The sequence below is a fragment of the Kogia breviceps genome, chromosome 12, assembly GCF_026419965.1.
Source record: "Kogia breviceps isolate mKogBre1 chromosome 12, mKogBre1 haplotype 1, whole genome shotgun sequence".
Taxonomy (NCBI): domain Eukaryota; kingdom Metazoa; phylum Chordata; class Mammalia; order Artiodactyla; family Physeteridae; genus Kogia; species Kogia breviceps.
Genome location: NC_081321.1, coordinates 3,167,937 through 3,182,611, shown reverse-complemented (window position 1 = coordinate 3,182,611; position 14,675 = coordinate 3,167,937). Strand labels below are relative to the sequence as shown.

General features: G+C 55.6%; 1 protein-coding gene across 4 annotated transcripts in view; it reads right to left on the bottom strand.

Moving 5' to 3' along the window:
* Positions 1–14,675, bottom strand: part of TSPAN9 (tetraspanin 9) — a 185,552-nt gene that overhangs the window by 150,231 nt on the left and 20,646 nt on the right. The window contains exon 1 of one of the 4 annotated variants that reach the window (XM_067008550.1): positions 1,121–1,190. The exons of 2 other annotated variants lie outside the window; for them this stretch is intronic. The gene's annotated coding sequence lies outside the window, so the exon portion shown is untranslated. Of the gene's footprint in view, positions 1–600; positions 679–1,120; positions 1,191–14,675 lie in introns of those variants that run through there. One more of the 4 variants, XM_067008549.1, reaches the window with a different exon arrangement.

Below are 14,675 nucleotides of genomic sequence, written 5' to 3'. Positions count from 1 at the left end.
AGCACAGGGGAAGGCAGGCCAGAGGCCGGGAGCGTGCCCGGGGCCAGAGCTGGGGCTGGGGCAATGGGAGGAGAGGGGACAAGTGGACGGCGTGGGTGGGGGAGGAAGGCCAGAGTCCCCAGGCCGGTGGGGCTCTGGACCAGCTGGGTTTCTGCCACACCAGGGCGCCCGCTGTGTTCGCCGAGAGGTGAACCAGGGTTGCATCCTGTCCCCGGGCCCTGGGGGTCTCCTGTCTGAACTTGAAAACCTCCCGGCCCCGACGTCCAGGGTAATGGTCCTGGACCGCCTCCACGGCACGCACGGCAGCTTCCCAACCACCAGCAGCAGAGAAGCACCCCGTAGCCTTAAAGACGCAGTGGGGAAGGGGAGCGGAGGGCTGGGCTCCGGGCTTCCTAACAGAGCTTCCAAAGAGGGGAACGAGGAGGGCTGAGGGCAGCTGAGGGGCCACCCGTGACAGCCAGCACCAGGCCGTGCCCTTTGGAGGCTCCCCGACTCGCTGCGTCTTCCCAGCTGGGAACCCCGCGTCCACCTCCCCAAGGGTCCCGGGAAATCGTAACAAAGCCCAAGGTCATCTGCACCTTGCAGCTCAGTCTCTCTCACCTGCTGCGGCTCCCTCTTCTCTCCAAGTCTCGGGGGCGGGGAGAGAGGGCGGGGAGGCAGGGGACTTGTGGTTAAACACCAGCCAGCGAGCTGAGGGGTGGGAGGGGCGGCAGAAAAGAGAGCACACAAACGTCGCGCGTTGAGAGATTTCACAACGACGGTCCAGCAAGTCAGAGAGATTTGGGAACTCCACCTCTGGCTTTCCCCACCTGGAAAGAACACAGACTTTGGAATCCCCCAGATGGGCGTTTAAATCCCTTCTCTGGCATATTCCACTGTGTGACCTTGGGGTGGGGGAAGTTCCTGAACCCCTAGGAGCCTTGCTTTCCTCATTTCACAAAGCAGCTGCCTGGTGCACGAAGGGAAAGCAGCGACCCTCCTCCTGACAGGAAACCATCCTCCGCCCCTTTGTAAGCATCCTGAGGGCAAAAAGCATAGTCCAGTCTGGGGTCAGAGGATCAGCACCTACGTGCTCACTGAGAACATTCGCTTGTGACCAACTTTCTCAACAACACCTCACCTGCTCCGGTGTGGCCGAGACCCCCGAGTCTGCTCACAGCACCGCACGGAGGGCTCTCAGCTCCGCTTCCAGACCACGCGGTCCCCCGAGGCTCGGCCCTGGGCCCCCAGCCCTCCCACACCGTCAACCAAGATTCTGTCCTCCTAAGCGCTTGCCTCGCTTCCTGAATGCCACCTGATCCTGTTCACACCGTGGAGGCGCTGGCACAAGGAAAGGGAGGGGTGAACGTCCTCCCACGGGTTACAGATGAGGAAACGGGGGCCGGGAAGCCGGACGGTCTGCTGCCCCCTGGCAATCGGCCCAAGGCTGGCTGGAGGGGGAAGTGAGCAGGCACTAAGGAACCAGAGGGCAAACACAGTGGGGTTGAGCTGAGGCCAAAGTTTTCCCATATTTGTCAATGAATACAGATGACGGGCCCTGTTCTATCAAAGAAATAAAAGAGGAGGGATCGGGCAATAGCGTGGGAGAGGTCGGCGAGCACGCCCACCGCCGCCACTGACAGCTGCAGTGCTTTCCATCCGCCTGGCAGGTTCTAGACGCTTGGCCTGTGTGAACTCACTTGATATTTACAAGAACGCTGTCAAGCAGGCCCTTCATTTTACAGAAGAGAACAGGTCCTGAAGAGCCTGCCCCAGGTCGCACGACTGGGGAGGGCCGGCCAGGGCGTGAACCAGGACGCACCCGGACTTAACCATCTCCTGTGGTAACTCTCAGCACACAGGCCCGACCCCCTAACCACCCAAGCCCTGAGCTGCCCCGCTGGCAGCCGGCCCCCAGGCCCCGGGGCTCCTGCGCCTGCAGCAGCTGCCCCCGGGGCGCTCCCTCCAGCGGCAGGAGCCTCGACTCATACCTGCGGCTCGGGCTCCCCTGCTGCCTCTGCTTCCGGGCAGGGATAAGACCCAGGAGAAGCCAGGGGCCGGGATGCCACTCCGAGACTCTGTTCCCACTGACTCAGAATCCCAGGAGAACAGACCGACGGGGGGATTTCTGAATGAGTAACTAACCACAGAAGCATACACAGTTATGTCATTCAGCCAGGAGCATAGTCAGGGATGGGCTTTCAGACAACCAGGCCCGGGGAGTGGGAAATGCTGCTTCACTGCTGCCGCCCAGGGCAGAGCTGGGCCACTTGTGGGTTTCCAGACGCCCCCGATTACAGAGCTGCGAGGCCTGTGCCCCATGGACAGCAGCGCGGGGACTGCCGAACACGCGGACCCCTCCCGCCAAGAGAAGAGACACGCCGTAGAGTACAAAAATCAGACGGACACATGACGGAGCGCGGGTTCCTCTCCCGCCCCGTGTTGTGTTTGCTAAATTGCTTTTACCGATGGGCTTTGATCACCGTCTCCCTCCAGCAGCTTACAGAACCAAGCCCAAGAAGTGTGTATCAACGGCTCTGCCCCGTTAGGACAGACGTGGTGACGGGAGAGGCGGCAGTGGGGAAAGCTCAAGCTCCCCCAGTCACAATCCCTCTGGACAGAGCGAACTGCCCTGTGACGCCCATCAGGGAGCCAGATGCTGTAGGCAGCCAGGGCTACCTTCCTGGATGGAGCTTGGAAAGCGGGAGGGGGAGACCTGGCAGGCTTTGGCTGGAATTTTATTTTTTCCATAATTTAGAATGAAGTTATCTTCCCTGCTCGAGCACTTCCTCCCATAAAACCGTCCTCCCGGGAAAGGTGAAGATTTGTCACCCTCCAGGCTTACAACTCATTCTGGCGCTGAGTGCGTGGATCTCCAGCCGGGAAGGCTCGGGCCAGGCCAGGAAACAGCAAACGGGCTGGGATGCGGCCACGGGGCGGTGGGGTCTAGGGATGGAGTTATCGGCGTGACAGCTGGTAGAACTGGAGCGGGGACGGAGGGTAGCTGTCGTCCGACGCTCCCGCGTCGCCACGACGACGAGGAGGCAGGCTCGTCCTGGGCTCTGCCGGCAGAGGCATGGCCACAGCATGGCTCCAGAAAGACAGGGATGCAGACCAGACTGTCCAGCTGTGGGCGGGGGGGAGGGGTGCTCACCCCCGTGCCGGCAGAGGCTGGAATCCACCAGACCGGAGCCCAGTGCGAGGCCTGAGTAGGGAGGATGGCATGTGAGGACCCTCCCTCCTCTGAGAGCCCCTGTGGTTACCTGACAACAACCGTACGCCCTGAGGAGCTGTGTGGCCTCAGGAAGGGCAGGTTCTGTTTCCCGCGTTTTACTATTACCACTTACTTATTAAGCGCCTGGGGTTATGCTCTGCACCGCGCGCGCGCACGCACGCGCGTCCCCGTTTAATCTCCACCATAACCCTGAGGACAGATGCTATGCCTGCCACGCAGGAGGTGCCCAGTAAAGATCTACCGAATGAACGATGAATGAGTGAATCCCTGTCACCAGCGAGAAAACTGGAGCCTCAAGAGGATAAGCACCTTGTCCAGGGTCCAGCAGCCGGGCAGCGGCAGAGCTGTCAGTGGAGCCCGGCTGGGCCCCCAGGGTCTGCATCCTGAGCCACTGCCTTGGTCTTCTGAGACTCTTAAAGAGTTGGTAGCTGTGACCACACGTGACAAGTGCATCACTCAGAGGCATCAGGTTTTGTTTCCCAAATACGCTCTAGTAAGCATGCATTGCTTTCACAAAAGAAAATAACGAAACTTATCAAAATGTTCCTGTTCAGCCCACAATCTCACAGCCAAAGGTGGAGTGTCCATTTAAGAACTAGTTGGCCAGTCAAAAAGAAAGTTAAAAAAAATGTTCAGGGCTTCCCTGGTGGCGCAGTGGTTGAGAGTCCGCCTGCCTATGCAGGGGACACGGGTTCATGCCCCGGTCCGGGAAGATCCCACATGCCGCGGAGTGGCTGGGCCCGTGAGCCATGGCCGCTGAGCCTGCGCGTCTGGAGTCTGTGCTCCGCGCAACGGGAGAGGCCACAACAGTGAGAGGCCCGCGTACCACAAAAAAAAAAAAAAAAAAAAAAGTTCAAAAAATGCAAATAAAGAGTTGTCTGCGAGGACGGGGGAAACTGCAACGCCCGTACATGGCTGGTGGGGGTGTAAACTGGTGCGGCTGCTTTGGAAAACAGTCTTGTGGTTCCTTAAGACGTTCAGCATTCAGTCACCATATGATCCGGCAATTCTACTCCTAGGTGTTTTCCCAAGAGAAACGAAAACACATGTCCACACACACACAAAATTGTATATGCATGTTCATAGCAGCATTATTCGTAACTATCAAAAGTGGAAACAACGCAAATGTCTGTCAACTGATGAACAGATAAGGACAATCAAAATGTGGTATGTGGTCCGTGCAGCAGACTATGACTCGGCCTCAAAAAGGAGTGAAATTCTGATACATGCCATCACGTGGATGAACCTTGAAACTACCACGCTAAGCGAAAGAAGCTAGCTACAAAAGACCACATAGAGTGCGAGTCCATTTATATGAAATGTCCAGAACAGGCAACTCTATAGAGACAAAAGTACATCAATGATTGTCTAGGGCTGGGGAGGGGGTAGAAACTGGGGGGGATGCTAATGGGTACATCGTTTATTCTGGGGGTGTTAAAATGTTCTAAGATTGATAGTGATGATGGTCACACGATTGAGAATCTGCTGAAAACCACTGAACTGTACACTTTAAATGGGTGAATTTTATGGTCGTGAATTATATCTCAATAAAGCTGGGTTTTTAAAATATTTATTTATTTCGCTGCACTGGGTCTTAGTTGTGGCACGCGGGATCTTTAGTTCTGGCATGTGGGATCTTTTAGTTGCGGCATGAGGGATCTAGTTCCCTGACCAGAGATCAGACCCGAGCCTTCTGCATTGGGAGCGTGGAGTCTTACCCACTGGACCACCAGGGAAGGCCCTAAAGCTGTTCTTTTTAAAAAAGAACCAGTTGCCTATCTTCCTTAATTTTAACAGATTACAAGGAATCTGATAAGGGGTAGAGATCATGAATTTAATGGACAGAAGGCAACAGCTCGCAATCTCACTACCTCTTGCCCATGGCCAAGATTTTATTCAGTCATTCAACAAACATCTATCATCCAGTCATTCAACAAACATCTATCGAGAACCTACTATAAGCCATGTATCAGGCTACATCTGAGGTCAATAAACTGCAGCCCACAGGCTGAATGCAGCCTTCACCTGTTTTTGTACAGCCTGCAAACCAAGAACAACTATAGCGTTTTTATGAGGTCAGTAAATAAAAACCAAAAGCCAGATAATATTTCCCAACCTGTAGAAATTATAAGAAATTCAAATTTCAGCGTCCATAAATAAATTTTATTGGAACGCAGTCACACTCATTGGTGTTCGTGTAGTCTCTGGCCACTTCAGAGCTAAAGGGCAGAGGTGAGCAGCTGCAGCAAAGACCAGATGGTCTGCAGAGCCTAAAATATTTACAATCAGGTCCTTTACAGACAATATTTACCAGCCCCTGCGCTAGATGCTGGAGATTTAGGGGAGAGAAGAGAGGAGCAGTCACGGTCAGGGCCTCTGTTCTTGTCTGTCCCTGGCCCCGACAGCCGGAGAGCCAGGCTCTGAGGACCACACAGAGTGTGTGTGGTGAGCACACAACAAGGGGGCCGACGGGGCCAGGCTGCGGGCGGGCTTCCCTGGGAAGGACTGGCCTCTGAGACCAAGAGGAGCAGGAGAAGTGGCATGTGCAAGGCCCTGCGGCAGGGGCACGCAGCCCGCTGAGGGTCCAGACGAAGGCCACTAAGGCTGGGCGCCGAGTGAAGGGCAGGGCCTGCAGGCGGCACCAGAGTCTGTGCCCCACAAGGTCAATCTCCTCCCGCCCCTTCTCCCCCTCCCGCCCCTTCTCCCCCTGCCCCCTCCGGCGCCTCCTCCTTCCTCCCCCTCCTTGCCCCCTCACGCTCCATGTGCTTCTTCACCGACCAGCTCTTACACTAGAATCCGAGCTTTATGAGGACAGGAACTTTGTTGTTGTTTTTTCACTGCTGTATTTCCAGCACCACGACCTGACCTGAGTTGGCTCTCGTATAAATATTTGTAGAATAAATGCAAACACAAAACACTTAAAGAAAATTTAAGGGCTAAATGTCCTTGATTTGCTACCTTGGGCAAGCTATTTCTTTATGGCTCGGTCTCCTGATCTGTAAAATAAAAATAATAAAGGTATCTACTTCACAGTAAATAAGGTAATGCACATAAATGTTGATTATTACTGTATTATCCTCCTCCTGTGTTACTTGTCTATTTTGCGTCACACATTAAAGGGGGAGTTTTTAAAACCTATCTCATTTAATTCTCATATAAGCCCCATGAGATAACTTTTATTACAAATTCCCTCTGGACAGGTGAGGAAACTAAAGCTCAGAGAGACTAGGTCAGCGGTCCAAGGTCACACAGTAAGCCACAGAATTAATATTCAAACTAGCACCATCGGGCTTCCAGGGCTACGCCCCTTCCTCTATACCCAGCTGCAAAGTGAAAATGCCCGAGGAGGCTGGGGAAAGGGAGCCGGCATGTCCTGGAGCAGCTGGGGAGCCCTCATGAAGGAAGCACCCTGTTCTGAAGGACTGAAAGGATATGCACATGAGCAGAAGAGTGGGTGAAAGTCATTCTAGGTCAAAAAGCAGAAAAGGCGGGGGAGGCAGTTCTTTTCTACAAGAAGCGTACACTGTCCACTGTCGTAATACAAACAGGAGAGGACAATAGTGGACTCACGGGGCTGGCACTTGGGTGAAACCTTAGATGCATCTGGTCGGACCGCTTGTTTCACAGAATGAGAAACAAAGGCGCGGTGAGTTGGGGACGCTGTGAAAGCTGTGCCCACGCTGACACTTCATCCTCATTCCCACTCGTCTCCTTCCCTTCAAAAATCACAGGAGTACACGCTCACTACAGCCGGAGAAACACTCCAGATGAGGAAAGTGTTCCCTGCGCCCCCCCACCAGCCACAGCTATGTCAGTTTCACATCCAACAGGCTCAGGGTCACAGTGATCAGCTGGCACCTCAGAACAGAAGGGAACCAGCGTGAAATGCGCTTCTGTTTCCACTTCTGTTACCAAGTCTGTCTGCAGTTCGTCGATTTGCTCACTCACTCACTCAGCCGGCGATTACTGAGGGTCTCACACAGACCGGCCCAGTTCCAGTTGCTGGGATTCTGCAATGGACACACACGATAAAATGATCTTTCATTCCTTCCCCACAAAGGCTGAAGACACTGGTTTGTTAAAAACAAGTGGGGGCGGGACTCCCCTGGTGGCGCAGTGGTTAAGAATCCACCTGCCAATGCAGGGGACACAAGTTCGAGCCCTGGTCTAGGAAGATCCCACATGCCACGGAGCAGCTAAGCCCGTGCACCACAACTACTGAGCCTGTGCTCTAGAGCCCGCGAGTCACAACTACTGAGCCCGCGTGCCACAACTACTGGGCCTGTGAGCCACAACTACTGAAGCCCACGCGCCTAAAGCCCATGCTCTGAAACAAGAGAAGCCACCGCAGTGAGAAGCCCGTGCACTGCAAGGGAGAGTAGCCCACGCTCGCTGCAACTAGAGAAAGCCCGTGCACAGCAACGAAGACCCAATGCAACCAAAAGTAAACAAACAAACAAACAAACAAACCAGGAGGCCTGATTAACAGTCTGCTTTAGGACACCTCCCTGGCGGTCCAGTGGTTAGGACTTCACGCTTCCACTGCAGGGGGCACGGGTTCGATCCCTGGTCAGGGAACTAAGATTCCCACAAGCTGCGCAACATGGCCAAAACAAAAGTCTGCTTTAGCAAGAGCTCTCCCCGCCCAGATCCCCTCTCCCGCAGCATCTGGCAGGTGACCGTGACCGTGCCACCCCAGCCCGGGGGGGTATTCTTTGCAGGGGCAAAGGCAGAAGGTCTGTGCACTGGGGACACCCAGCACAGGGCATCACGTTGAAAACAGGGGATTCAGCTGAAGCACAGGAGGCTGAGATCCCTGCCCTCTTTCCATTAGTTCCCAGATAGGTTAGAAGATTCTTCTCTAGGGAATCTAACTGCTCAGGAGAAAATACCGAAGATGTTAACTTATTGGGTTCCTAAATGAAACAGGCCAACCAGGTCACCCTATGTGAGGCCCAGAGTCCACAGGATGCTCCTGCCACAGACACAGACACGTACACACATGCACACACACATACACACGTGCACGCACACATACACGCACATGTGTATACACACACATGCACATATACACACGTGTGCGTGCCCGCACATACACACGTGCACACATGCATGCACGCATAGATACACATACACACACACATACCTTAAGGCCCCACACACGTAACCAGACTACAAGGATCACCAGACTTCAGGAGAAAGCCTGTCACAGGAAAGACAGAGAAAAAGCACACACACACTTTATAAGAAATGGTGAGGAAAAACCCTCCCATTTAGTTTTAATGAATAAAAGTATCATTAATAGCCTCAGAGAAGTAAGAGGCGATGCTGCATCCATGAAAACGAAACAAGATGCTATAAAAACAAAAAAATGTATATTTAGAAAATATAAGAACTCTTAGACATTAAAAATGTACTAATTAACATGAAACCCTCAACAGAAGGCTAGCAGATAAAGCTGAAGAAATCTCCCAGACTTCCCTGGTGGTGCAGTGGTTAAGAATCCACCTGCCAAGGCAGGGGACACGGGTTCGATCCCTGGTCCTGGAAGCTCCCACATGCCATGGAGCAACAGTGCCCATGGGCTACAACTATTGAGCCCACGTACCACAGCTACTGAAGCCCACATGCCTACAGCCCATGTTCCGCAGCAAAAGAAGCCACCACAACGAGAAGCCCGCACATACTCTTGTAACGAAAGAGGAGCCTCCGCTCGCCGCAACTAGAGAAAGCCCATGCGCAGCAACAAAGACACAACACAGCCAAAAAGCAAAAAAAGCAATCTCCCAGATTTTGCAGGGGTTGGGGGGAGTGCGGGTAAGGAGAAAGACAAAGACAATAAAATTGTAAGACTAATCCAGGAGATTGAATATCCAAATTCTAGGAGCTCCAGAGGAAAGAAGAGAGAAAACGAAAGGAGCAAATCAATGAAGTCATTCAAGAAAATTTCTCAGCACTAAATAATGGGTGTTTCAAGACGGACAGGTTCCAGGGAGCCCTGGATGGAAACATATCCACACTGAGTCGTGTTACTTCTGAAGTTTCAGAACAGCAGCCAAAAAGGAGACTTTTACACGCAGAACACTAGAGATTCCAGAGAGAAAAACTGTGTTACCTGTCAAGGATTAAAACTGGAACAACATTAGACAGTAACCTTGGAACTTAAGCAACGCTTTGCACACAAAAAAGATCGCTAGCCTAGAACCCTACAGCAAGCCACAGTATCAGTAACACGTGAGCGTGGAAGGAATATTTTTTCAGATCCGTGAGGCCAACGAAGGTTCACAGAGCACCTCCTGTGCAGCGCATGCATTTACCTTGCGGTGCATGTACTGGATTTCCACCGTCCCGTCCCCTAGACTAGAGCCCAGAGGCTGTGTCTTATTCCTCCCCACAGCCTCGGCACAAGATGTTATGGGGTTACCCAAGAAAGGGGGAGGTAGGGGGCACTTAGCAAAGGGAAATGACCCTAAACAGAATCCTCGGGGATGAGGACCCACAGCACCATGCCGTCCAGGCAGCAAGAACACAAGCCAGGGGTGGGGACCCGTCACAACCCGTCAACTTGCTGGCCACAGACAAGAGTTCTGGCCGGCAGGTGAAACTCAAGCCAGGAATGAACAAATCCACGCACAAGCAGCGCCGGTGATGTTACCAGGTATCTGGGTTTGTTTTCATCTTCTTTTCTGGAACAAGGTGATATGTGAGTTGATGAGATACAACCAATCTGAGTGTGAAGAATGGGGACGCTGAGGCAGAAGGCTGGCTCCGGGTGTGACCTAAGGGTCCCTGGAGCAGTCTGGCAGCCCCACAGGGCGCAGGCCACCAGGACGCCAGTGTCTGAAACACAAAGGGGAAGCTGGACCTTACAACAAGCACACGGAAGCCCCGGAGGGAGGGCACCTGGGCCTGGGGGCTGCCCTGGGCCAGGGAGGCCCTCTCTCCTCACCCCTGTCCGTGAAAGCCAGAGTTCCAAGGCTCAGAAAGATCCAGGCCCAGAGACTGGGAATGGAGGCCCAGTCACCTGACTGGTCAGCCAAGCCAGCTGGGAATCCAAGCCCCGTCTCCAGGCCCCCTCCCACCCCTTCAGTCCCGCCTGGCCAAGCACAGGTTCTCACGAGGATGTTCCCTTGCTGGATTTCCAGGTGGGAAGAAGCCGCCGTGGAGGAGCCGCAGCCTGGCACCTGCTCCAGGCGGCTTTCGGGAGAGGCGCCCTCCCCCATGCCCGCCCCAAAGGAGGCTCCGGAACCTCAGTGGATTCCCACGGCCCCTTGACAATTTCCTGCTCTGCAGCAGTGGCAGTTCTGAAATAGAAATAAAGTCAGGGGCCTGCCTGCTTGGCTTCTGAGGCTGGTGACCCGCTGGGATCTGCGCAGCCAACAAGGAGCCTTTCCTTCCTGAAACAGCCCCGGCCCTGAAAGGGCGCTGAACTGGGCGCCCTCCTCCCAGCCCCGCCGAGGTCTGGCTCTGCCAAAGGCGTACATTCAAGGTGGGGGGTTGGGGGGTGCACACAGGGGGCCCGGCAGAGAGGCCGTCTCCTCCCCTTCCAGAGTCTCCCCTCTTCCCACGGCCAGTCCCCTCCTGGCTGGTTCTACAGGACCTGTTACTCATCACAGACACAGCATCTCCCGGCTGAGGTGTCCCCTCTGTCTCTCCAAGGTGAACTCGAGGCGCGAGTGGAGAAGGCGAAGCGCTGGGGTTGTGAGGACCCACTGCTGTCACAAACTGTCCTGCCAGGTCACCTGCAGCCGGGGTCCAGCCGCTGACGTGCACCGTGGGCAAGCGTGTGAGCGAGCGTGAGTGTGAACCAGCACGTGAGTAAGCCGTGCGCAAGCGTGCACGTGCGTGCTCCGTGTGACTGCATGCGGGGGAGGGTGCAGAGAGTGAATGTGTGAGAACAGGAGACGTGAGTGCACGGGGGCCCGTCCCCGAGGCGCCGCTAGGTAAGGGCGGCGCGTCCCACCCCAGCTCCCCTCCCCCAGGTTCAGACACCGAAGTGCAGGGTAAACACAAAAGGAGCCGTGGGCTTCCCTGGTGGCGCCGTGGTTGAGAGTCCGCCCGCCGATGCAGGGGACACGGGTTCGTGCCCCGGTCTGGGAAGATCCCATGTGCCGCGGAGCGGCTGGGTCCGGGAGCCATGGCCGCTGAGCCTGCGCGTCCGGAGCCTGTGCTCCGCAACGGGAGGGGCCCCAGCAGTGAGAGGCCCGCGTACCGCAAAAAAAAAAAAAAAAGGAGCCGCCTTTCCCCAGGCCAGAAGCCCCCGGTTCCCACCAGCTCCCCTATGCCCTCGCCCCTCCTCGAGGCCAGCTGCGCCCGGCCTGGGCCTCTGGGTTCCCTCTACTGCTCCCACACCAGCCTTACTCTCTGACCCCGATTTTCCACCCGGCAGCAAATTTGTTTAAAAACAAGGAAAAATCCCCCTCGCTTCCTTCAGGAGCAATAAATAGGAGGATTACAGAAGTGACATTCTGAAAGTGATCTGAACTACTCAGAAGACAAGAGATGGACAAAATACAGGGCATTTTGGCCCAGATTCACTCAGAAAGAGAGGGAGGGTCTGCCACCAGGGAGGGCGGATCATCTGCAGTGGCCGCCCGGCAGCCTTGGGCTGAGCCCTGACCGGTCGCGGAAAACCCCGGCCTCTAAGTAACAGGGCTTATCTAACACGCCAAACACAAGACGCGGGGTCCCTGCGGGCCCAGAGAGGCTGCTGTCTAGAGTCGGGGCACAGACTCCACTCCCCAAGCTGCCTGCCCTCATCTGGAAGCAATCTGCCCCACCCTCCAGCAAACAGTGAGGTAAAGGGGAGCGCCTGCCCCACACCCCTCCTGGCTGGCCAGCTGAACACCTGAGAGCGGCCAGAGAACAGGCACAGGGCAGCCCGACCCTGACCCCAGACGTCTGTGCCGTCATCCTAAGCAATCTGTCCCTTCGCCCCTGAAAACCGGACAACAGTCAAGAGCACAAGCTTTGCAATCAGGCTGTCCCCAGCTGGCGGCTGCTCCAGCAGCCGACTCGTGGTTTCCTCCTAAGTTAGGTGCAGGTAACGTCGGTCGTCGGAAGGATCCGATGGGACGTGCACCCCGGGGGTCTACCTGGTGCCCAGCACACAACACGCACTTGATAGACAACAGTTACTGCTGTTCCTTCCGCTGCACACTCAGCTGACTACATAACAGCCACCGCGGTCCTTCCGAAATGAAACGCAGGTCCTTCTCCTTGATCTAATTCCTCCAAAGGCTCCCACCTTGCTCACCATAAAAGCGACAGCCCTCAGAATGGCCCTCGAGCCCCTGTAGGGTCTGAGTCCCGTGACCTTTCCCTTGCTCCCTTCGCTCAGCTGTACCGGGCTCCAACAAGCCTCACACGCTCCTGCCGCAGGGCCTTTGCACCTCCTGTTCCCCCGGCCCTGGGATGCACCTCCCCCAGATATCTCCAGGACTCACCCACCTCTTCTTCCCTCTCTGCTGAAATGTCACCTCCTCAGGAACGCCTTTCCTAAGGACCCTGTTGAACCCATAATACCTGCCCCCCACCCCTTCCTCCCACCCTCTTCCCTATCTCACCCTGCCCCATAACATTTGTCACTATAGATTGTAGTTATTTGTTTATCGTTTGTCTCCCCCTCCAAAATATAAGCTCTTGTGGTCATGGATTTTTCTTCACTCCTGCATCCCCAGAGCCTAAACAGTGCTGGCCCCCAAACATTTTGGGGGTGAATGAGTCTCAGGACATTTAGGACAGCCCCACTCGGGGGTTGACAGTCCTTTAAGGTTTAGTGGCCTCCTGTAGAAAAAAACATGCTCATTCTAGCTACTTCTCAAGGTCACTGTCAGGAGGAAACGACAAGTAAGATGATTTCTGGGAATATTCTTTGGTGCTTTCACAGTGGGGCGCCCTACAGAAATGGAAGACCCCAAAATTATTTATCTGGCACCAACTGAATAATTACTTATTCAGTCCCAGGGTGGGGATCCTGAGTGCTAACAGGACACCACAGAGAGGGGTTTACACAGACAGTCCTTGCCTCCAAGGGCCAGTCCGAGGCCCTCGGACTCGCGGGCACGCCTGGTGCTGTTCGCCACAGAATCCCTGGCACACGGCAGGTGCCCAGTAAACGCCTGGCGGAGCATAAATGAGAAAGTCCCACACGGATAACCACATGGAGAATAGCAAGATCACCCATACAAAAATCCTCAGTAAAACACGTGTCGGCCTAAAGCAGCATGCAGACAACAGCTACCACAGATCAGACTGACCAAAATACTGAGTATTGACTTTATTATCTTCACAGCAGAGGCAAATGTGTTCCAGGGCAGAAGTCGGGAATTGGTGCAAAAAGCCACGGGGAATGGAGAACAAGTTCAGGAAACTTCTTTCCAGTGAGTGCATTTCAAGAATTAGGCCCAAGTCCTGCAGATCACGACAGAATGCACTCCATCGATATTAGCTGTGATTGTACCATTGCTTTTATTATGGTCTTGGCGCCTCCGGTGGAAGAGGCAGGAGACGAGACAGGGCATCCGGGTCCCCCGCGGAGCAGTGAGAGGCCCAGGGCGCGCCGCCCCCCGCCGAAGCGCCTCTGGACTGCAGCGGGCCCGGCCGTGGGGATTCAGGGACGGCTCCACTCGTCCCCAAGGGCTCCCGAGCGCCTGCGTCGTGCCAGACGCCGCCTGGGCACTGGACAGACAGAACGCACACCGAGTGACGCACCTCCCCTCCCCGGGCCCCCTTTCCAGGGCGCGGCGCGGGCTTTGTGAGCCCGGGTGCGGGCAGGTGCCAGCCCTCCAGGTACACCGGTCTCCAAAGAACATTGCCTCTCCGTTAAGGGAGAACGGGTGCTCCTTCCCAAAGGGTTCCGAGCGCTGGCTGAGGAGGAGGCCGAGCCCACACTGCTCGGGCTGGTGAAAAGCTGCTCTGGGGACTCGGCAGCCTCGAACGCGAAAGAAAAGCCCTGCAAACGGGCCGTCCTCCAGCTCCCCGGAGAGCCACTGTTCCTCCCACCTCGCAAAGGAAGAGACGGAGCCTCCTGCAGGTCGAACGGGTCTGGAGGGCAAGGCTAAGAGGGCCAGAGAGTCCCCAGTTCAAGAGCACTCCTTGTGCCGTGGTGGTGCCCGGCTCGCCCAGTGGGGGAACGGAGCAGTGCACCAGGAGAGAGGTTCCCGGAGCTCAGGCCTCTCACTCGGGGCGCAGCCCAGCGCGCGGCTGCCGGGAAGATCTCTCTTTCTTTTAGGATCTCTTTCTGCAAAGCCCTTGCCCCAGAGCCTGCCCAGCGGTGACGGCTGACAAGCGACCTGACCAGGCTCCTTCCACGCAGAGGTGGGACGACAGCTTCGGGGAAGCAGGAGGCAGGCCCTTGGCTTAGGACCCCTTCTGAGCTGTCCCCCTCCCCTCCCCCAAAGCCACTGAGCCGCAGCCCCGCCCGTCCTTCCTGGGCTGTGTCCTCAGACGGGAAAAGGCA